Here is a 25,884-nt window from a genome sequence, read left to right as displayed (position 1 = left end):
AGGACAGGAGGGAGAGATGAGGGTAGTAAAGCTTATTCCATTTACATGGAAACACAAAACAAAATAAAGGGTGGGAAATTCTGGTCCATAGTGATCCCTTAAATGTTAGACTATGGTATATAAAGTACCAGTATAAATTCACATATGCTTATGGCCTAAATCAGAAGGTAAACTCTCCCAAAGTACTGGAGAGCAAAGTCAATACCCCAAGATGGGCTGATCAAGTTCCAAATGTTTGAGACTAGCTCTTCTGCTATGCAGGTGTTCAACTGTACTGAAGTTTGTTGCCTTTTTTTCAAAGAAGCACTTTGAACACAGCATTCACAATGTTCTCTTTGCTCCTTTTCAAAGTAAACTTTGTTTCCTCAGGCGGTTCACCTTTCAGGCTTTGTAGCCCTTAACTGCATTTTATGCAGAGACTGCTCTGTGATGCTCTCTGTGGTGAAACAACACGCATCACGACACGTTCTCACAATGTATAAAGAAATGCTGTGCTAATGCAACCCACTGATTAGTGCCTCCACAAACAGCAAGAGACTGTTCTCTAATGCTAAGGGGAAAGACAGGAAGAGAATAACTGTATGAGTGAACAACAGAGATCTTGCAGAAAGACATTAAGCCACTTCACAGTGCTCTTGAAATAGAAAATTCAGTCACAAAGACGACAAGACATGGCTTTTAGATACTCTGAAAACAAAAGGGATCTTTTGCTTGTGCACCTAGAGCTATTTGCTGTTCTACCTCCCTATCAGCTTCTCATCAAAGACTGCCTACACAAATGCTCTGATAACAATAGGATCACAGCAACAAGAGTATTCATTATTCCAGCTCAACAGGAAACCAAAGTATGATATTAAGCAGAAACTGCAGCCCAAGTTCTGCACTCAGAGTGTCTGGCTCAACACTGCAACAGCTTCAGGTACTCCTAGTTGACACCTTTGAAGGTGTACAAGTCAACCCATGTTCTCAAATTGGAATTTTTGCTAATAACTTGTATTTTATGGATCTGCATTGTCAGGCCAGCCAGGACAGGTCAGCTGGGAGACACAACCAGTAGAAAATATCTGTGTATGAAAAACACCACAGTGAAATAAATTGTGGCATACAAGAATTGAGTTAATCTGAAATCCCAAAACAACTTCATTTCCTATAGAAGGATCTTGGAAAGATTAGTCTGCAGAGAATAAGGAGTTAAGCCTTTATTAGTATTTCCAAAGTGGCCTTGGCAAGGGGCCTCCAGAAGAGGGTTTAATCTAGCCTCTGTCAATTAGCTTTTGCTCTGTCATAATAAACCACCTTCCACAACAAAAACTTTCCCTTCCTGACAACATAATACAGCTACAACTTATCCAGCAATAGATGAAATTATATTCACTACGAGCAGTTGAACTTTTCTCAGAATCCACTCCGCTGGGTGATTTAATTCCCTTAAATATTTATCTAATATTGAATGAGCAACACTTTGATTCTCCAGCAGCTCTGGAGATAGTTTTCCAGTGACTGCATGAAAATAAAGTAAAAGTCTTCTGTGTGAAATGGAAACTAAAACAATACTATAAAACCCTCAGTAAATTTTTGTGACATTAGCAGCAAAGTCCGTTTGAACTGGGTCACCTGTTGTGTCTGTGTATGGCAATGAAATAATACCAGAACTCCAGCTGTGCTGTAAAGCAGATCAGTAAAAAGATCAAGTGTTTGTTTTGCTTGGGTTTTTTTTTAAAGAAGCACACACAGTTTTTGTGGTGGTTTCAACAATCTGGGATACACCAACACCACACAAAGAACACAGGAATGGCTGCTGAACTGAGGGGAGGACAAGCAAGGGAACTGTCAGAGCAGCTCTGCCAACCAAACCAGTAGTTCATGAAACTACTCTTCTCAGCAAATCTGGTATTATTACATGAAATGTATAAATTAGATAATAACATTGTTCAAAATTATGAACATTAAATGTCGTCTCACTCAACATCTCCTTGGCTGTAGTAGGGAGCGTAAGTCTTTCCTTTTAGTTCCTAGAGAAGACTCTGAACTGGAATGGATTCTGCAGGTATGATGTCCTAGGTAATACAAAAAAGAGAAAATAAGGGGGGTTTTATTGTTTTTAACAGATAAAACCCCTTTCCAGCTGAAACTTTCTGATCTCGCCTCCACATCATTTGCCATGTGTAGAAATCTGATTTAAAGGGGTAAGAAGAACAAGCACAGCACAAAAAAAACCCTCATTTTATAATGCATCTTATGACCTCTGCTGCCCAAATCCACAGCCTCATCTGATCAGAAGGTAAACACCTTGCTATACCACATCTGAGTTTGTCAAAGTCAACATTCTCAGCAGAGAGTGGGATAAAAAGCACCAGCTCATTCCCACACTGTCACTAGACTTCTGGAAAAAACAGGCTCTGTCTTACACACCAACAAACCAGCCCCTGTGCACTTGGTATCATGGAAAGTTACCAACACTCCAGTAATTTCTTAATTCCTAGCTTTAAAATGCTCCAACTAACCATTGCACTAATTGTGTGGTCTGAGGGCCAAAAAGCATAATGCTTCCCCTTGGTTTTGCTTTTATCTCCATGTCTCCAGCTAATAGTGTTGTTGAATGTGGTTACTTACAATGGCACTTTATCTCAGAAAATTATAATTTAAAACCACAGTTGTGTTGTTCATGTTCTTCTCTCCTCTGGGATGGATTTCTGTGGAAAGCAGAACTGAAAACTGGTTTCATTTTGTTACTCAGAAAGGTTTGGAGCAAAGGAGAGTTTACAACACTCAAATAAAGACATTACTTTCTCTGAAAGTTGGGTTTGGCTCTGCTTGCATGTGTGTCCCTCAGATGAAACTAATTTCTATCCCTTCTTACTGTAGTAGGAGTTTTCAGTCTTGCCCTGCTCATATTTTGATAGCAAGAGGGTGCATTATTACAAAAGAATCTCTCAAAGAGATACAGGGTAGAGAAGAGGCCACCATGAATCCAAAAGATAATGATAGCACAGAAATATCTCTTCTAGGAAAGCTGAAATACAGGCCTTCAGCAGAGATTACAGGGAAAGTCTTCCTCTCACCTATAAAGAGCACGAAAAGTTTCAAATTTTTGTTGGAGCTACTTTGGAACAAGAGGAAAGGTAAGAGTAAGAGAGAAATTCTCGCACCCAGACTTAAGCTGTCAGAATGGAAATTAAGAGAAGAAATCAAAGAAAAAATACTCTGTGATAACATATGATTCACAAGCTTTAACAAACTCCCTCCAGAAATACTGTTAGGCAGAGTAAAAGCTCCCTTGTCTTCCTCTTTTCCATTTACACATCCCAAGATTTGCTGTGAAAGAAAACACCAATATTTTTCTCCAAATCTTTAGGGAGAAACAACCTCATGTTTTTACAGCTGCACTTGCCAGAATGCTGTTCCCACCAGTCCCTTGGCTCTTTCCTCAAATGTCCCATAGTTCAGATTCCTTCAAGAGTAACTGTCAAATCCTCATATTAGTCCCCAGGACACAGATACATAATCCCTGTCTTAAAAGACTTCAAAAGATTTTCCCATTTTGCAGTTGATAGAGCTCCTTCTGTATAACACTGCCAAAAAAGCCCAACACAGCACAGTGACCAAGCCAAAGCCATGAAGTTTTATCTGTTTGGTGGGTTTTTTGGTTTGTTTTTGGTTTTGTTTTGTTTTTTGTTTGGTTGGTTGGGTTGGGTTTTTTTTGTTTTTTGGTTTTTTCTATTTCAGGACCCAGAAGCTGTCAAAGGCATACACAGTGTGTTCAAAGCAGCAGTTGGGCACACGTGCCTCAAATTTAGAAGTTGCCCACCTGGATCTGTGTTGGGGGCTTTTAGAAGTTCCTTCACAAAGCCCAGAGCATCAGAACAAGGCTCAGCACCTGAGAGCTCTTTGTTCTCCTTGGCAACGTTAGCATGTTTGTCCTGTCAGTGCTCACAGAACAGCCTGTCAGTGTTCACCCCAGAAGACTGAACCTGACTGAAGAGACAAAACAGCCCAAGGCCAGGTATCTCCCTGTATCTTTTCCTTGATTCTGCCCACATAAGCAATCAAATCCAGTAAAAGGTTAAGAATAGGAATATAATGGGTAAAATTTAAGGGTGGGAGTAGGAATATTACAAGATGACAGCAAGTAAGACACATCTCTACTTCAGTTTTTTCCTCTTGTAGCTAACTCCAAAATTAAAGGATGGTGAAAAAATACCTGCTACCCCTGCACGTGAAGTTAACTAGGGTTAATCTATAATGCCTGCCTAACACACTGACACCTGTACAGACATGCTGACATCTAAAAAAGGCTTGTTCATTATGCTGACCTTCACTGTATAGATGTTGTGAAAAGTAATTAGTATTTTTCAGCAATTAGGACTACACACAATAATGCTATGCAAAAAACAATGAAGTTCTTCATCACAGGTCTGTTCTGTTGGTAATAAAAAACAGTTAAAAGCACTCAGCCTCCAGATCATGCTGAAGTCTTTTAGAAACTCTCACTGGCTAATATTTGACTTAGAAGTAAAAATTTAGGACTCAAAGCAGCCGTGTTTGCCTCTGCAGCATTGACCTGGACATGGGCATGGTTCAGTAGCACAGTGAACGGGATGTGCTGGCAGCCTCAAAGCAGGTGCCAGGCAGGAATACTGCTCCTGAGGCAGAGATCTTCCCTCAGTGCCCATCACAGGTACTGCAACCAAAATAGTGCCCTCGGTATTTATAGCCCCACAGAGCACAGAAGGGTTTAGTCGTCAGTGCGTGACATGGACACACCCCTCAAGGGCTGAAGGTGAAAAACTGTTCAGGACTCCTGACCCGGGTCTGCTGAGTGATGTACCTGCTCTGCACCTTTTATTAGCTCCAGGTTTGCCTGCAGTTATTTACCCAGTGACAGCTGAGCCTCCCCCTTAACAACATGCCTGGAGCAGAGCTAATGATTACATGATTAATCTGCATAACCCTTGACTCGAAACAACTCTTGTCAACTCTTGGCAAGAACAGTTGACTAAACTGCTTTTCCAGCCCCTCCAACACACAGCAAGTCACGCAAAATAAATTCTTAAGAGGCGGGAGGGCAAGGTCATTTGAGCCCTTTGTATCACTTGGTTCTAAGTGTATGTATATTCAAATCAACAGAAAATGCCTTTGCTTTCTTCAAAAAGAAAGTGAAACAAGCAAGTGATCTTTGCTTTAAATAAATGTCAGCAGGTAACATACCTGGCAAAACGCACCAAAATTAAACTTCAAATAGTAATGAAGCCTAAGTTTTATATGGAATCATTTACCAAACCAGATTTCAGCAGAATCAAAAGGCTTAAAAAATAAAAATAAAATCACCAGGAACCGAAAATCCCACCCAGTGGAATCCTTCAGCCCATTTTTAAGCTTTTCCATAAAACTCATGTGGGACTTCTCAGTTGACTGCATTCATCTGAGCTTTTCACTGTTCTTTTAAAGGGTACACCACAATAAGATTTCCAAGAAATCACAGCTGGTGTGTTCACAAATGAACAGTCAAAGCACACAAAGAGAAAGATTCCTTTTAATCCCCTGCATGAGATCTATTTCCTTCTTTGTTAGGGAAAAACACAGATCTCAGCTTTTGTAAAAATATACACACCATGCCTAAAAGTGATGGTATCAGAAATGCCACTGCTTAGCTGCAATTGACTGTGATTTCCAGTGCCCAAAAGCATCTTGAGCATAAGTACTCCACATCCCGTTTTGATTGCCTTGCCTGTTTCTGTACCCATGGATAAAGAACACTGAAGAGCAGCATAGGGAAAGGCAAGAAAAATTAAAAAAAAACTACAAATAAGAAAACAGAGTCATCACTTATTTCCCTAGAATAGTCACAATTTTCTTTTGCTTCTTATGCTGTAGAAAAAGTAGAACTACAGAAAGCAGCATGTAATTTGCAGCAATTACATTAGCAAAAAAACTTATTTCCAACCATCTCTTTACCCAACCTCTACTTCCACACAGTGGTACTGCAGAACAGCTTTAAACCAGGTCAGTAGAATGCAAAAGTACATGATACAACTGAGGATTGCCCCAAAACATGTTGATTACTTTCCTAAGCACTGCTTTCTTCAAAAGTCCCCAAGATAAAGATGTAGGATAGGGTGATACAACACTAGAAAGGCACATATTGGGTATAATAAATACATTTTCTGGCAATTCGCCTCATATGGAAAGAGAAACAGAGTAAGAATATAAATAGACAAAGCTCATTCTCTTCTGGAAATTAATTCTGATTTTATTTCTAAATGGCCAAACGGCTTAACTATGTGAATTTTTATTTTTACTGATGAGAGATGAAGCTGACACATCACTAACAAGGAAGGCTTAAAAATTCACTTTTAGGTGTTTATTTTCATAAATTATTTAGCCGGGTGGTTGTTGCACTGAATTTGCAAGAGTGCAGAAAGATAGAGACAATATTTAATTTTGAATCCCTTTATAGCCTGCACATACCAAAATTCATTCTATAAAAATTGATTAGTTTTAAACCAAGCATCTTCCTGATACTTAATTCTGATACACACATTTCAATTCTAGTTGCCATCCAAAAAAACCGAATTTTTATTTAGCAATGAACTCTCTTTGAACTCACAATGTCCAGAAAGATTTTCTGGCCATTGCTCCACTCAGAACAGTGTCAAAAGGGCACAGACTTAAAGAATCTTTTCCCACAAGGTGTGTCCCTTCCTGGGCTGTCATCTGACAGACACATGAAAAACACCCAGAGACCACAGAAGAGAATAGCTTAAGGGACAGAGGTGACAGCTGTACAAACATATTTTCAATGCCAGGTTTATGCAGGGCAGTGAAATTCTTAACCTCCTGAAACCATCATATATAAAGTCTCCCAAACTGTTTCCAAGAAAAATCAAAGGCATAGAGCTCCAAAATGTGACTTTACAGAAAAGTCAGACATCTTGTAAAACGAACAAGTCGGATTTTGCCTGTGGCAAATTTTACAGAAACCTCCCATCACTGCCTAAAAGTCTGGTTTGGTTTTGCTTTCTGAGTTTCTACCTCTTGGCTCTTGCTTGCAAATGCTCAGGCAGATCTCAGTTTTAGCCTTCAAATTACAAAGTGTCCATGGTGTGTTTGACACGGCTCCAGGACAGCGATGTCACACAGGCTGCCCCAAGCAGCACAATGTCCTGGCACCATCCTCTGCCAGGACACAGCCTGCCACTCCTCTCCTGCAGGGACTCAGAGCACAGAAAAGAAGAAAGATGTAACCTAGAGGGGTGAAGCTTTGCCTGGTGTACAAGGGAAAATCAATTCATTAGAATAAAACAGAAGGAATCAATTTAGTTCATAAATGGGGACTCCTTTTAGTACCTGGTACCTCCAAATAATAAAGAAATAGCTGAGGAGTTAGAACCAGGTGAGGCCAAAAAGGACCCTGATTTCCTTGTTTATCAGTGGTGTGTGTTACCATTTTGCCTACAGCAAGATTATTCTGGAAGCCAATTGCTTAAAGGGGTCATCAAGAAAGAGGAGGGATTTTTCACCCATCTGAATAGAAACCAACATCATCCTCTTTTATTTATTTTAGCTTAAAGAACTGCAGACTGTCTGTGAACTTGACTATAGGAACAGACCTGGAGCAAAAACTCCTGCTGCCTTCCACTGAAACCAGTCCAGGACAATCCACAGGTATTCAGTCAGTTTTACTGAGGGTGATGCAAACAAGAACATACAGAACAGCACTGAGCCACAACTCCGTGGCTCCACTGCTGGGTTTTCCTGATCTTGTTTTAAGCATTGCAATTCTTTTAGTGATGAAAAACATGAAGATTTGAACAGAAAGCAAGGTACACAGCTGAGCTTGTCAGGAATTCTTTGATGAAATAGCAAATAAGACTTTTAACCTGGTGTGGGAAAAAACTCTTCTGTCTGAATGATGGCCACTAGCGAGGGTCACTGCAGCACCACTGGGGTACCAACAGCAGCCTGAAACAGCCAGCAGCAGTGCCCAGAAAAGATATTTTCTTGTACAGTGCACAGGAAGCACAGGCATAAAGAAGCCTCACAGAGACCTGAGCAGTCTGAATTGCAAAGTTGTTTGGGCTGTGCCAGCCTGTGCTCAGGCACAAGGACGTGGCTGCAATGTGCACAGCCAGAGCACTCTGCACACAGGGGCAGCTGAGCAGCAGTGGGAGCAGAAACGCTGCAGGTGTGGAGCTGCTGCCCAGTGCCAGCATCCACCTGCACGACTTGTTCCTCACCTCAGGCCTCTGAATATTCCTCATTTCAGAACAAGCTCCATTAAATGTGGCATGACTGTTTCTCAGCTGAGAGGAAGCTTTAAGACTTGCAAGTTTTAACATTTGGCAAATCTTCCAGATTTCTCAGCTGGATGAATAAACAAAATGTAAATACCAACTTACCTGATATTAACAGGTGTTTTCCTGTAGTTGTCACATTGCTTGCATTGCTCCCGAGTCACAGTGTGAAAACCCCGTACCAGAAGAATCAGGTCAATGGGAGTATCCACATGAAACAAGGAACATTAATAAGAAAAAAAATATTTACATCTGAGTCAGCATTAACCAAACTGAACTACAGTTAGAAAAACAAGGAAGTTAGGAAACTCTCTCTGACAGGTATTTTGTTTGGGAATTTCCTCTTCCATATAACTTGAGATATTTTTAATCAGTTTTTGTTGCAGAAGCTGGTGAAAGAAACAATGATGGGAAATCAAATATTCCTCAAAATTAAGTATTATATTAATAGTATTAAATGACAGTGTCCTCTAAATCCAGTCTCTTGACTGTTGACATACAGAGTGATAAATTACTTTCACAATCATTTATTTGATACATAACAACGCCAGTATGCACATTATTATGTTATTTGCATGTTCACATTAATGCACTCTCAAGTTTATGGAAATTACAAAAAAAAATATTCTGCTGATTAAGAAAACTTACAGATAATATAAATTTAACTGCTCAAGTTATATTGACTTGCACCTTATAAGGTTTTCAATGTACTTTGAGGAAGACAGGGGCGTCTGTTTCACTCCTGCTGTAGAGGACAATTCATGGCCCTTTTAGCAGAAAAAATATAGCTGTAGAAATATTGAGGCTGGCAACAGAAGGATTCACCCCAGTCAAACCACAAGAAAGGAGAATCAGGACAGTAACACTGCTCAATTATCTGTGAGGAATGCTGGTATTTAACTTGCATGACTTTTATCCTATTTACTGTGAAACCATCAGAGGACTCTAATCCCAATTGCCATAACTGTATCTTTGCTTTAGTTGATGCTCATGCTTATCCTCTACACATTAGACTAAAATATGTGGTTTTTTCTCCACTCAGTGGTTCATTACTGTCTCAGAACTTGACCTCTTTACAGCCATAGTGGTTTTTAAAAGCAGTTGCTCTGCATTGTTGAAATCAAAGGATGGAACTGTCATAACACCACTAAAACTCCTCCATCACCTTCAGCACTTTAAATCTACATTTTGGTCTCTGCTGCACTGCACTGTACAGAGCTTTACCTCTACTTTCCTACATTAGGAAACCTCCATTTGGTCATGACATCTTGCTGCTAAGTTTTTATGGTAGTAATTAGAAGACATGTTCAATTTTATGACTGAGTTATTTTCATTAAAATTAAACATTTCTAACCAAATACGTTAATCCCTATTGAACAAGGGTGTCCATGCACAGGAACTGAAGAAAATGCAAAGCTTTCATGGCAATTTATCCAGATGGAATACAGAATATGTAGTTATTAAAATTAATCTGACTGAAGTTCACAGAGCATTCCTGCCAACCCTCAACACTGAAGGGAAGGAATAAATAATTTCCCTACTGACTTCTGTTTTAACAGGATATGGAAACCAGATGAAAACACTGCTTTTTACAATCACTGGGCTAATCAAACATTTCTGGCAGACTCTGTAGCAAGTGAAGGACTGTAAAAGAATATTTTAGTGTTCTTCAAAAAGTGTATGGTGAGAAGAAATGAGATTTTTCGTGACTCACTCACTAGATATTTGTATAACATTAAGCAAATTTTGTCTAGGCAACACTTAGGAAAAAGAAAGCTTTTGTTATTCCAAACCTTTATCTTTCAAATGGAAGTATGAGAAATATCCATCATTCACACTCAATTTATTCTTGAAGAATCCTAGAGCTGCATTTCCAGTAAAGTCTAAAGTAAGCACATGGACAAATCACAGGTAATGAAAAGAAAAAAGGAATTATAGATCCTTTTGAAAGCCTTTCCATGTAAAAGAGCCAATGATTTGCATTAGTGATGTCCAAGCCTGTGATGCTACAGCAGAATATTTGGAGTTTTAAAGAAAGAAAGAAATTACTGGAAGAAATTACTTCCTTGCCTGGAAGAAGCATTTCAAATATCCAGCCAGCAAAATCCATTAAAGAAGGGCCATAAAGGTACTCCCAGATAGTTCTGGCTTGAGCTGGATTTTCTCTGCCCTGGTCTGTAGATTTATCCCAAATATCTCTCTATACCATTATGAAGATATTGATGCAAACTTTACTTCTCACTTTCCTCCCTCACCCATTATGGTCAATCATCTGTTCTCTTATCAAAGGGCATCCTTCCCTTTTTATTTGTGTGAGCCTCTTCTAAGGAGATTTTCATCTCCAATTCCAGAAGCTGCAATATATTAACATGCCCACTCTGTGCCATTCATTATCTTCATTACTCAGCCACACATTCTACTTTCCTGCCCCCTTACAGTTGTCACATCTTTCCAAGTCACAGAATTTCAATTTACACAGGATTGGGTGAAAAGGGCTCCTTTCAGGCACAACTATAAGAAAGACAAAAAACAGCCAGAGATTTCTTCCTCCCAAAAACTTAGGTGTCAAATTCAAATGATCACAACAGAATGTCACAAAAACTTTCTAGCTAGCACATTTCAGGATAAATGTTGAGCCAAACACACTCCAAAAATTCAGAAAGTAAAGAACTCCGTGCTTTTCATACTTTTTTTTAGATAATTTTTTAATATTGATTTCTAATAATTTGAAAGGTAAAATTATCACCTGTGATGTTGTGCCTGTTTTGAGCAGAACTTTCAGTCACTTGACAAGAGCTAACTAGCACAGGGAAGAATCCCACAATAAAAACATGACCTGCCAAAAATCTGTAAAGCCTCACTAAGTTTGCATGTAACATCATTAAACATTCTGGGAGTTTTTCCCTTTGCTATTTCAAATGTATTTCTTTTGCTGACAGTAAGGCACAAACAGAAAATGAAAGAGTTGACATGCATGGTTGGGAAACTAAGTGCACTCTGCAAAGAACATAATAGGATTAGGAAAACAGTAGCATTTCTTGGTAAATAGGGAGCAAGGTGACTGTTTAGGAGGCTTGGGGTTACTTGATCTATTCAGGAAAGTGTCTTAGACAGCAGCAGCTGATCACAAGTGGAAGGCATGAGGCACAAGGGCACGTAAAACATGCCCAGAGTACAAGAAGGAACAATTCATTCCTTTCATCTCTTCTGTGCTCTACTCTAAGAGGAGATTAATATTCCAAAAACCATTGCAAACTGACTGAAGGAAAATATTTTATCCTATTCTCCGAAACTTTACTCAATAACTAAGGAAAAAAAATGGTAACAGAATCACCAAAAGTTCGGTAAAGAACACAGGACGAGGAAAGGAAGCACAATAATATGGATGCAAAAGGATTTTCACATTTAAATGAGATTCAGCCTCATGAATCATTAATATTTCCATCTCACAGGACAAGTTATCTCAACTACTTTGATGTACTTTAAATGGGAGATAAATACAATTCCTTCTATTACATTTTTGCTGTCAAAGACAATTTCTGTGACTGGTTTGGTTTTCTGTTGTTTGGGGTTTGGTGTTGTGTTGTTTGGGGGTTTTTTCCCCCCTGCAGTTACATTTTCAACAGCTACACAAAGCAGTTTTCCCTTCTCAGAAAACTGCAGAATTTTAAGCCTAATCAGTCCGTGAGACAAAGATAAGCATCTTCTGCTTCATGATGGAAATCAACCTGATTTTGCAATTGATGATTTGTAAAGCTGCACACCAAGTACAAACCTAACACCCTGGACAAGCACCAGCTCCTGACACAGTAAACAAACTTGGACAGTCATGGAACTGAACCATGTACTGTTTCCAATGGCCATACAACTTCCTTGTGGATAAAAGCACCAAATGGATTGCAATACATGCCTGAGCACTGTTGGTTTAGATAATTTTCCACAAAGCATCTCATTTTAGATGTTTGACTTATAATGCAAATAAACAACAACAGAAGGTCACTAAATGCAACCTTTTGCCTGAAAATGGTGCTTGCCCTTGTCAAGAACTACATTCCTTCAAATCCCCTGGGGACTCTCTGCATGAATGATTTTGCATCTGAAATTCCTTACCTGTATTCACCTACATCTGAGCTAACAAAACACTGAAGCTTAATAATTTACTCTAGATTCCAACACTTGGAAGTGAAGTTTGCAGCTGAGCTGGACGGTGACAGAGTGTACTGCTGCTCTTTATCCTGGTTTTCCCCAGTGCTGAAGGGATCTGTTCCTCACTGAGGAATGATGACCCTGAAAATTAAACCTAAGCACTAAATTTTAGCTCTTCACCCGAGTGCTCTGCAATGTTGTCAAAAATGGGGTTCAAACACTCTCATAGTGACGCTGACATCCCTTCCTTAAAGGTGTGCTTTCCAAACTCTCTCCTGTACCATGTAGCTGCTGGATTTCAAGCCTGGGAGCCCTGGTATTTTCAGGACCCCACCGAACAATGACTGAATTTCATCACAACTCTTTTTGGACCAGTAAGTGGTCCACGACATAGCTTGAAATTACCAAAGTTATAAGTGACAGATCATTTATTAGTAATAAGCTGAGGACAAAGCCATAGGAGTATAGAGATATGAGACCCCTGTCCATTCTCACACTCTACAGCACTTAACAAATTTCACTAAAAAAAAATTTCACATAAAAGCAGATTATAACAACTAAATCTATGCAATGCCTTTAATGAAAATATAAATCAGAAATGTTAAATTATTTTATGTTATATATGCAAATATTCGCCATATGTAGCAAGCTATTCTGAAAAGCAAGGTTATTGAAAACCAGACACAGCACATCCTGCATGCCTGGGCTCTATGGATGAACAGTTCCCAACAGCAACAGCCCCAAACTGGAGCAATTTCAGCCATCACAGAGCCAGGCATAGCTTCTTTATCTTTGCAGCTCATTCTGCTTGCCCTGCAGCTGAATTTAGCCTATTAATATATAACACTAAGGAAAGATTTCCTCTGGAGACAGCAATGCACTTAAAACAATAGGTAGCTGTATTATTTTCATCTTGCAGCAAAAGCAAGTGATCACATTACAGCTCTCCTGGTCTCCAAACACCTCATCCTTTAGAGCACATTCCATTTTAGTGGGATCACAGAGACAATTTCACTGAAATCAGGCACAATAGTGGTGCAAACCAGCACCTTCCTCATCTGCAGTGTTAAATAAAATATTAATCAGAATCTCAAAGAAAAACATGCTGCTTCTGAAAATATGAAGACCAGCTGGTAAGAAACCAGCACAAGAGTACCAGTTAAATTGTTACTTTGGTCAAGTTAATTAACAGTCTTAATGATCCTACCAAAGTCAGAATGTTGAGAAACATATATTCAGATCTATTTGTTTTAGACTGTGGGGAAAATATTCTTTTACAGAGAGGGTTGTGTCTTGATGAGGGTCTATTATGCACAACCAGTCCCCAGCGATTACAGTACAAACATTTCCTCTTAACATTTGAGCTGCACCATTATTCTGTCACTGATGTGACACTCTCCCTACAATCCCACCCCCCTCAACAATAAATAAAAGATAAAAACTCAGATAAAAACTCCCACCACCCTCACCAAACGGGACCACTTCCTCATTACTGTGGTAACGGCACGTTGAGCTGGAGAATCAAGATGAGATGAGCACAACCTTTTCAATCTATTCCCTGTGACAACTAAGAAAATCCTTTCTACCAGCTTATGCCAGGAAGATGACAATTAAACAGCAGCCACACACTTCAATCAGAATCATCAAGCAAAGCAAAGCAGTGCCCAGTTCAGAGATGCTCTGGCCTCAGGCAGGCAGCTTTCCTGCTTCTCTGGATCACACAAACTTTCAACACCTTGCAGAGTGAAAGTTGAAACTGGAGAAATGATGGACAGTTTTAAACACCCACACCTGAGAGTCATAACCATCATTCCTGCTCATTCACATGTACCAGGAAATAAGGCAGATTTTTAATAGAAATCTCCATAACATTGGGCTGCCTCTGTGCTGTAGGATATTAAGTTCTTAAAAATAATAATTTGAAGACTCTGGGAAGTAGATTTATTCATCTACATTAGTTTCTCTTCGCAGTAATACTATATTATAAATGTCACCTAAGTCTATCAGCTGTATTAACATTTACATCACGTATTTCAATATCATTTATTCATCCAGTTTCTGAGAAAAATGTACCTGCTACTGAAATTTGAGCCAAGACTTGTAGCCCACATGATATTCCCAAGATCTGAACAAAGCTCTGTATTCACAAAAAGCAAGAAATGCTAAATCATCTGGGATGACTCTTCATCATCACAAGACAAGTTAAGATGTAAAATTCTAATTGCATATTGTCAAGTGAAAAAAAAAAAAAAACCAAAAAAAACCAAGTTTTATCCCAGAGTTTCTTTAGGGGTTTTTTTGTTTGGTTTTTTTTTTTGTTTTGTTGGGGTTTTTTTTTGTTTTGTTGTTGGTTTTTTTTTTTGCTGTGGCCTTGGGGAGCTTTTGTTGAGCTTTTAAATATTTTTATTTTCCTGAACTATCTTCAGTGAAGTGTTTATAGAACCTGTCTTTCAATGAAGCTCGAAAGAAGAGCACATTTCCAGACAACAAATCCCTCTATCTGGAAGGACTCAATTTACTGAAGTTTTTTTAATTGCTTGAACTAAAATGCACATGAGTCACTTTGTCAAAACTAGAATTACTAGTATTAGAAAAGGGGATTAAAGTGATAATTATTCCTGATGCCCAAATAAGTGTCTCTCAATCTGCAGAGACATTTAAAAGCTGAAAGAGCTATCAGATTGTCCTGAGTAGAACAACACTGCACTAAAATTCCATTAATAATAGGAAATTTGTTCAAAGTGGCCCAAACCAACTGCTATTCATTAAAACCAACCCTGTCCTTTAATATGCCAATAACTTGGAATGTTTCTGGAATTTCTGCTTATCTATAATTGTAAAATAAACAGAAAAAAAGGAATTCTGAAAGCCTCTAACCATCACCACTGTTATTGGCTACAACAAACATGACTTCACCTCAAGAAGGACACGCAGCACTTCCTGCTCTGTGCAGACCCTGTGCTCTGAATTAAAACACACACAGGCTCAGTGCTCTGACAAATACAAATGTTTAAATGTGAACCACAAGTGCAACATATAGAGTCCACAGGGTACACCAGAATTCCCAAGAGCTACAGGCAGTGGCTTAGGCAAATACTTAGTCCCATGTTTTACAATAACATGCCAATTTTTTTATGTCTTGGCATTTGCTGCACATTGTCAGTCTTTTAAATTAATGTGAATTTAAGTAGGTGGAATATATAGTTCCAGGGAAATTCCATTATAACTTATCATAAATTAATCTTACCACCTACTACACCATCAAGTTCCTGTTGTGCCTACAGATTAGTTCACCCAAGTATTAAACTTGTTTCTTATTAAAGCATCTAAACTCTGAAATTGTACATTTTCCAGAACTTGAAAGGCACTCACAAGGAATGCACTTGACAAAAATCAGTCGTATTCTTGCGTTTTTAGCTCATGCTGACTGTACTCACATACATCTATTTTTATTAAGATATTTTGTCAGTTACTAATTATTTGTACATCTTCCCTGATTAAATAAAGAATTGATAATCCAAATCACAACTTTATGAAAAATAATTTAAATATAACAGTATTAGAAAATATGAAAAACAACTTGCATAAAGGATATATTTATATTCAAATAATATTCCCCAGAGCATACACAATTTCTTTTCTGAATATATTGACATTTCATCTTCAGTTTTGACACAGAGGGAAAAAAAAATAAACAAAAAAAAAAAAAAAAAAAAACCAACCTCCATAAACAAACCCAAAATCAAACAAACAGTGACAATCTGCATATGTTGAATAAAATTAAACTCACCCAGGCCTTGCTAGAGAGAACTCAGGATGGATTCCTTCATCCAGTTCAAAACAGTTCTCCCATTCTGGCACAATCTCAGACCTTTACTAACTGACTTCCAGACTAACATGGCAATGAAAATAATAAAAGCTTTTCTCTGCAGCCTTCACATCTCCTGACAGCTCGTAGGTGGAGGTTAAAGTAATGCAATGTGAAAAGGAGTCACACAGGCCCCTGGCCACCATTCTGGCAGCGTTCATCAGAGGCACTGTCTAGCAGGAATTCAGGAGTTAAATATTTTGGCTTTGACAGGAACATCTGTTTAAGCCATCTGCACATTTCCCTTGTGACCACTTGTCCACCACAAGCTGGGCTAAAGCTAAAGGTATTTTGTATGTCAAGAAATACCTGTCAAGAAGGAAAAAAGAAGAGCAAAAGGAAAAGACAAAGGAAAAAGATAAGAGGAACACAGAAGCATCCAAACAGTAACAGCAGAAGGAATGTCCAATAGAAGGATATTCTCAAGAAGACAAAACCAGCAGGAGAAGTCTCAGAGGAGAAAATGAGAAAGTAAAGAAGAGATTAATCCAAGCTGGAACATTTGGATCCATGTGCAAACACAGCCAGTTGAAAGCACATGACCCTGCCTGGGAGCAGACCCCAGGGTTTGAGTCTCCATTTGTTTGTTTTTTTCCTGGAAACTAAATAGGTTTCAATTCAGATTAGGATTACACTGAAGCTTTTTGCTGTGTTACTATAATTCCATAATTTACTGCAATATCACAAGGCCTATCAAAGTAGTCCTCCGTTTAAAAAGGGGAATTCTTGTTACACCCAATAAAAGAATTAGGATTCAAGTAATAAAATCTTTTCAATATGAGATACAAAGTAGATGTGATTGTTTCCTGATTTTTTTTTTTTTTTTAATTCAAGACTTAAATGTTTCTGAAAGGGAAGAGCATATCAAAATCCTTTCTTCCTCCAATCTCCACCCACAACTCAGTTCATCAGAAACACAAGCTGGAGCTGGATCCTGAAAACATTTACTAGCTAAGTCAAGTTTAGTGTTTACAGCTGGATCAATGAAATGCAGCAGTCAGTCCTTTGAGTAGCTCAGAGACCCACACACATTTAACTTCAAAGAAAGCACTGGAGGATATGTGAGTACATGCATGGCTCTAGTTTAGCACTCGCAAACATCAGACTTAAAACTCACATGTATTTGCAGGTGCTCAAAAAGTAATGGGCCAAATGCAACTTAACCTTTTGAGCTGCACGTGTGATTGAAACCCAGATTGATAAAATCATCATATGTTAGGCTCTTTCTTACACATCAGAACAATCATAACAGCTCCAGCTGCCTAAAAGAACAATTTTTGCTGCCCTCCTTTTGTGTTCTCCATTTATCCCATGTCTCTCAAGCACAGAAACCCATTATTAAGTCAGTGTTGTTCAATAAAAAGGCAGAAAATGGTCCATGGTTGTTTGGGGTTTGGATGTGTTTGTTTGATTTTTTTTTTCCCTGGAATACCTTGCTGATATTTCAAGAGTTAAATCAAAGCCTGAAGCATTCCAACAAGCATCAAAGCTGGCACAAGTGAGAACACGTAGGCAGGAAGACAGGAACAAGGAGATGCGGGTGATGTGGCTCCCTGTTTCAGCAGCTATAAGCTGTTAAGTCTGACCCCCCTGTGCTAAGAACCATGCAGATAGTGGGCAGATATTTAGCAGTTTTTCCTTTTGCTTTGCAGCCAACTAATTAAGTCTGACTTAAGATGGTAAAGTACCCACAACAGTAAACAGCACCTACACAAGGCAAGAATCGCCTCACCTTCACCTCCGAGTTCTGCCATACAGGAGACGTGCACACAGAAACAGCTCTGCTCAGACTTTGTCTGGTCTCAAATAAGTTGAATGGAACTTGTGATATGATAATCAAACTATTCAAGTCAATGTTGTAGTTAGAGGAATAAAATAGAGGGGATTTTTTCCACGCGAGACTTAAGGAGACATTCTAAGCATTTGCTTTAAGCAACAAATTTTTCCTGTAGTTAATGCAAAACAAAACCTCCATATGACGACTCAGAGCAGGAATCTAGATCAGGGGCTCCGAATTGCTGGTAGAAGAACCTTGCTTTCTGAAGAAGCCTAGGAAGGAACCATTTTAAAGACCTGTATGTTTAGGAAGTGTGTTCCCATAAATTCTGAAAAGGAAATTGCAAAATTACATTAGGTCTCTGATTCTGTGGTTTTTTTACAAAATACATAAAAAACTAAAACAGTACATCAAAACTTTGATCCCTAAAGGACAGTTGTAAATACAGGGATTTGACACAGACACATTCCTATTTAATTTTTTTTCTTTTTCACTACTATTAACACTACTTCTATAGAGTGTATTCATCTACATTTAAACAAAGTGTATAAAGCCCCCACTCAACCTGAGCTTGCCCTACTGCTATAAAGGACCTGCACAACAGGTATATTCTGAGGAGAAGGATATCATTAACAGAGAATAAACAATTGTTCTGAAGTCCTAAATTGCTCTACAATTTTTTCTGAACCTATACTTTTTCCTAAAAGCTTGAGCAGGTAAAAGACTTATTTAATGAGACCAAGAATGATTTCCCCTCTTCTACTCTGTGCCTACCTGGAAACAAAGTTTGGATAACCATAAGGGAACTATTACCTCTTCCTCCTCTGAATTATTTATATCACTGCTATCCTCTGCATTACCAGCTCATAAAAGCTTCCTCACAGTTCTAAACCTGCATGTAGAACACACTTTCCTACAGACAAAAGTGAAGAAATGTTAGAAATTTCCTCCAAACACAGTGTTAAAAATTTTGCTGAGTAAAAGTAGTTGGAAACATGGCAAACCTGTTCCTCTAAAAGTTTTTTTCTAATCTTCAAGCAAGTCAGAATCATTGGAAGAATGTGACCAATAAAAAAATACAGCATCTATTTGTCCTTAGCAATAGAATTTACTGTACTGACAGCATGAGAAAACAACTAGTTAATATTTGAACATCTGAATTGTTCTTCCATTTACCTTTCTGTCACAAAAAAAAAGAACCACAGGCACCTTTGTAATGATAAGAATGACGTGCAGTGAATCATATTTAATATAAGCCTGACTAAAAGAAACATTCTGTGGTGATCTCGAACACTAAGCCTATTAAAACTTCCTATACGTTCAGGTGTGTTGTAGATCATCCAGGCTTGAATGATCATATATATTCAGGTATGTTGTAGAATGTAAAATATGTAAACCATTAACTATCCAATTATATATAATGGCATATAAAGTTCATGAGATTTAATTATACGTTAAATAATTAGCTTACAAAAATAAAAGAGATCACAGACCAACTGGTTTACACTGCATGCATTTAAAAGTGGTTAAAAGACATATAGGGTCAGATCAATACTAACCAGAAATCTGGGTTTGACCCCATAAACAGTGTCCAAGTGTGGCAGAGCAAGGCGACACACTAGAATTCAGCAGACACAAGACACCATACCGGCATCAAGATCCAGCAACTCTACAGCCTCTTTTGAATAGAATTTTAACACCTTTAATTTTATTTTTTTTTAACAAGAAACATAACAAATTGCTGAGTAAAATTAATGTCCCAGTTGCAAAGAGGTAAAAACAGCTGAATTTACTCAAGAAATATGTCTGGCTCTAATATAGAGCCTTCAACAACATAACCCGTCTTCAAACATGTTTGCAATGTTCTGCTGCACATAGACTTTACAACTCTGTTAACACAGCTTTTTAGATTTATACTGCTAAGTCCTTGGGGAAATAACCAATTTTTAGCCTATTACTAAAAAGTAGAGTAAATATTCTCAGTGTCTTTATTATTTTACCAAATTTTAACAGCAACATCAAATCCTTCCTTCACCCTGCTACCAATAGCAGCAAACATGCACAAGAAATGGAAGTTTGGCTCACCCATTATTAGGCAAGGCCAAGGCAGAGCTATTTCCCACAAACACTATCTCTCATGCACTGCAGGGTGGGGAGGAGAGCTGTGTTGACATCTCTCCCTGAAGTCTCCTGACTCAACATCTGTTCCACAGCTCCAAACATCAACTTCACCAAACTCTCCCCTCGTGGTTCATCAGAACTGTGATGTGCCTGGGACAGGTGACCTCAGTCCTCCACCCTGCTCCTGTGCAAACACACACAGTCTGCAGTTTCATTATTGATGTTTGCTTTCATTTTAAATGTTTACTAGGATTGATTTTGAACACTATTTCATTTCACTGATACTGTGTTTGGCTTTAGATAGCAGCAATGCCTGTAGCAATAAAAACAAATCCTACTAAATGAGTATCATAACATAATAATGGTCTAAATAATATGTGCCCCAGTACAGGCAAGAAAATTGACTAAGATAGACAGCTTGCAAGACATGAAAACAAGCTTATTAATTATTACTTGAAGGGAAAATACCCAAGCCCACAGCCCAAGCAGAAAAGAATACATGACAATTAAATGGTAGTGGTACAAGGTGCCAAAAGTTGTTCATTTGCAGTGGCCAAACTGTTCTTTAAAATTATACAACTGGATTCAAATACTCCTCTATCCCCACACCAGATCACAATAGGAGATCTTTTTCTTTCTGCAAAGAAAGCCTTGTTCCAGTCACAGCATAGGACTGACCCATCTTATTGTTTGACAATATAAGCTGAAGCATTTTAAGACAAAAAAACACTCCATGTACCAATGCCATTGCAGTTTGCATTTTTGGATAAACATTTACCCTAATAAAAGGAACACCTTCTGACCATCTGGCAATATTCTGTAAAAATAGCACTGGCCCTTTGTCCTAGGGATGAGGTGGGTGGTGCATGTTCCTGCTCCTGCATCTGGCATATCCTGCTCCTTCACTGAGATGGGGATAAATCATGGCAGGGCAGAGAGTGAAGAACAGCCACACTCGCCTGCTCTCCCCCCACAGCCACACCTTGTGCCAGGTGAGTGACAGAGCAACAGCCTGAGCAGCAGGCCTTAACCTCCTCTTTTCATTCTTTAAAGGAGCACAGCAACTGTAGTCCCTGAAAATATCCACAAATGAGATAGGGTTAAAACCAAAACAAAGCCTGTGTGCATTATCTTAGCATCTTACCGTCTCATCAGACAACAGAATCTCTTCAACATCGGAGCTCTTGATACCTGACACCTTTGAGACATCACTCTTAAAGCAGGAGGCACCTGTGTTGCCTCAGGTGATTGCACTGTAGCTGAGGAAGTTCTTCATTCCTCCCAGGTGAGCAGCAAAAGCAGAAGGTACTACAAGCTGCTGTCATGTGATGGTCTAAATTCATTGACTTCACTGTCTCCAGCTTGTTCTTGTTGATTGATGAGACAACTTACAGCTGCAAATCAAAAGGGATTTAGGAAAAAAAAAGACAATGCCCCTGCTAGACTGAGAACACCACAGTGTGAATTGCGCCCTTCTATGCTGCCTCTATTCTTTGCACAGACAGAATATTAATCTCCTAAACCTTAAATTAAGACCAAAAATCATTTTTTTTTCAAAAGAGATGAAAAACCAACCAAGAAATCAGAAAACATTGCTTGTGTTCTTTCACAGCACGGTTTTCTCAGAGGAATATAAAACCAACTGTGAATAGGACTGTGGTGAGCAAGAAAATTGCTTCCTGCAATACATACACTTCCTTGTTCTCCCATCTATATTAACTAACAGCAAAAAAAAGCTGTCATAAGGGGAAGTAGAACACTTACATTGCTCAGAATCAACATTGGCAGCTGGCATGTTGAAACCAAATGTAAGGGGGTGTAGGCAGCAAACACCATAAAAACCTTTTTCTAATTTCAATTATTCTTAAAAACTAACTACAGTCTCCAATGTTCAAAATGCAGGGATCAGTCTCCTACCCTCAACAACAGAAGGCAGCATGGGGATATTTGTAAAACTTCAAGAGACTTTGTGTTCCTCTTATACGTAGCCCAGATTTTCAATCCTTTAGGAACTCCAAGATGACATGTGCATGTACCTTCTGGACAAACACAAAAAATAGGTTTTATTTAAGAAAGACAAAAAAAAAAATAAAAAGCCCAAGATTTTAATCCAATTACTTCCTCAAGGAAATAAGGCTTTAAAAGCACCAAACATAACAAGAATTGGCAATGCTCTAAGCAGGCATTTCAGCAAAACAGTCAGGAAACTATTCACTTGTCTGGTTTATAAATGAATCTTATATAAAAGTTCCTTCAAATGATCAGAACTTTGGAGTGGTCGGGATATAAGCATATCTCATTTTAATCTCAAATTCTTAAGGTTCTATTCTGATAACAAAAAAGCCTCTGCAGTAACTTAGTTACACAAACATGTTGAAATTCACATGATTGCATCTGACACCAGGATCTTCGCCAGCACAGCCACTAACTTCTACATCTCATACTCCAGGAAAAAAAAAAAAAAAAAAAATCATTCCACTTAAACTCTGCTAGGCACAGAATATTACTCATATTCAAGCTCTAAAACACAGCAAATGAAGCACAGAGATGATAATTTCTCCTAGGTGTAGTGCCTATCCACAGTCTCTCCCCTGCAGAGTGCTCTTGCCTGTTGCACAGGCACATGCAACATCCATACAAGCGAACCCTGACAAAGTAGGAAAAACACAACTCAGCTCCAAGTTTGAAAAAAATGGCAAGCAGACCAACTCAAAGAAAAAACTCTTCCTTAATCAGTATAAAAAACTGCAAAGATAAGCAGTAGAAATTAATGTATGTTGTTATCAAAAGAATCTTTAAAGTTACAAGGTCAGGAAAGGCAGCCTTATTCCTGTTTCACCTGGACATCAGCCCAAGTTTATGGCACCCAGGCCTTCACGTGACCAAATCAGTATCTGTCTCATTGCTAATCCATAAAGAGTTCATGCCCTTCACAGAGAAAAGCATGAAAACCTGGAGGAAAAGCCTGACAGAGAATACAAGCCTCTCATCTCAACCTTAAGGCAAAGCTGAAGACAATGAACAATGCTCAGAACACTTCAAAAAGTGAATCTACACAATAGACCACAGACCCGTGTAGAAGGTTATGGGTGGAAACTCCCACCACCACCAGACTCTTCACACCTCCCACCACTATCAGAAAAGAGGAAATGAGAGCCGGCATTTGGTGGTTAGGCTTGGGACTGAGAGACCAGTGAAGTCCTGCTACAAAGTGGGGCTGTGAAAAAAAAAATGGCAGCAACGGCCATGACTGTTTTCTGTTCTGAAATTACACTTTTGCAAAAGGCTTCATCTTTGCATAAATGAGGTATCTACCATCAGGATTAAAATCAGGTTTGTTTGCTGGAGGTAACAGATACTGTAGATATAGTCTTTCAGCTCACAATAGGTTATTACACACTTGTGAAAAGCAATTTTGCACCAGTCTGCCTCAGAAATCTTCAGAGAAGCAGTTCTTAACTTCCACTAGAAAATTTTTGTTTATATTTGCTGCAGAAAATTTTATCTCTAACTTTTGTTTCTAATGTGCATGTTCAAAGTCACATCACCCCTTACTGTCATCCTATCATATGGCAAAAATTAAGTGACCCCAGGTAAAGCAGGTTTTCTCTATGTGAAAATACAAGAGAAAATCCAGCTGTGGGAGGCCCTGGTAGTTCATCTTCTCCCCAGAGATCCCCTGGAACAAAGCAGTGATTTACCATGGGATTGGGAATTATTGGGATGTCTATCCAGCTACCAAAGAGATGACATGTTTTAACTCAGCTTGAGACTGTTTTCTTTTTTTGAAATATCCAAAGGCACATTTCAGGAAAATGGATCAGAGACAGTAATGCCCTTTTCCTTTCCAATAGTTACCCTGTAATCACTATGAAATCTAGTATTTCTTCCTATTTACTTAGAAGCTGACAGAGAGTACTGCTAAAGGATGTTCACTTAGAACTGATTTTCATCCCCCTCTCAAATCCACTGGACATAAAATGGCTTAATAAAGCCTTCTGAGCTGCATTAAAATCTATTCTGAGGAAAGACTCTCTCCAGCTGTAGGAGCATTTCCATGCATTAAGCACAGCTAAGTTGTATAGGAAAAATTACAGAAAATAGGCAGCAAGAAAGTCTCAGTACCAGGAAACACCTCAAATTTCTAAAGTCACATTAATAGCTGAGAAGACTCTCGCATTTCATTTCCTGTGGATCAAATTTTTACATCTTTACTCAGCCCTAATCCAACTTGAGCCCATTGTCTGAGCAAAGATGTGAGAGGCAAAGCTCTTTAGGTCTTGCAAAATTTTCCACAGTCCAAATGAGAAATGACTCTTTGTTTCAGAAAGACTTGGACAAAAGTAATGCTCTAAATAATTGAAATACAGCAGTAGTTAACTAATGGTCTGCTGCAACATTATATGGTCAGGTCACAAATGAAAATGGACTCTCTCTGACCATTTACATGCCATTAAATGCTCAAAGAGCATGAAGCTAAATAAAATAAATTTTAAAGCACTGTTTCCAAACTTCTCTGGACATATTGAAATGAGGAAAATTCCTCACTATAATTAGCTTCTGCTTTTTCTTCTCTCATTCAAACTAGTTTTAGTTTTGCTTTTATTACATGACATTCATTAACTGCTCAAGCATATAAAGCTTCTCCAGATTTCAGCATAACAGCAGCCTATATGATTTTAAATGAGGGTCCTCATACAATTTATTACAGCACTATAGCTAATCAGATTACATTCTCTCCCCAAACAGAGAAATATTATTAAATGTTCCAGCCAAAAACAACACCCCACACTTAATCATGCGTAAGAACATGTATCTGTACAAAATACTACATAGTTTAATTTGCAGCAGAAGTAGAAAGGAAATTACCTCAGATGACTCTGTTCCTTTGCTTTCACCCAAACTGTAATATATCTACTAGAGCTCTCAATTTTGAAAAATATTTCTTCAAATTAGACTCTTCAAGTATAAATTAACTATTGACTGATTTATATGCCTATTATAGCCTTTCCAAGATGATGTCAGACAGCACAAGCAAGGAACTTTGACATTACCTTATAACTGTCAAGTGAAATGTTCTGGAAAGAAGCTGGACATCACATGGGTGGAATTTGGCGTTTCAGAATGGACTCTGCAGCAATGTAACAGCTGGGTCACAGCCCCTGCAGTGGTGACATCCGCACTGCACACCAGGGGCTGGCACCTGCCCAGAGAAAAACCCAGTTACCACAGCACCACAGAAACACTGGGAATTTCATCACCGTTTTCAGCTAGAGCTGAATGAGGTCATTTAAGATGAAAACCTGAGAGCAATTCTACATGACCTGTGCGAGTTAAAAAGTGATGACAAAGGTCTGCCTTGAAGTATAAAGGTGTTTTCTCTGGTTCCTACACTTTACCCATTCCTGTGCTGCACCCCATCCCTAAAATACCTCATTTTAAAACAAACGCTTACAGCACTTGAAGAAACACCGAGCCCCATCACTCAGAGCAGAGCACGGACTGGGGTAGCCCCGGCTGGGACCCAAAATGACCCCGTGAAGGCCTCCAAGGCTGAGGTCTCTGAAGTGAGCTCGCTCAGGCGACGGCAGCGACCGCAGAGCTACGCGGTTCGGCCGTGGCTTCTAAGCCATTAAGGAATGTTTTAACCAAAACCGCAGTAAAGGCTGAGGACACCT

This window comes from Lonchura striata, chromosome 12 (genome assembly GCF_046129695.1).
Source record: "Lonchura striata isolate bLonStr1 chromosome 12, bLonStr1.mat, whole genome shotgun sequence".
Taxonomy (NCBI): domain Eukaryota; kingdom Metazoa; phylum Chordata; class Aves; order Passeriformes; family Estrildidae; genus Lonchura; species Lonchura striata.
This window is presented reverse-complemented; position numbering follows the sequence as displayed.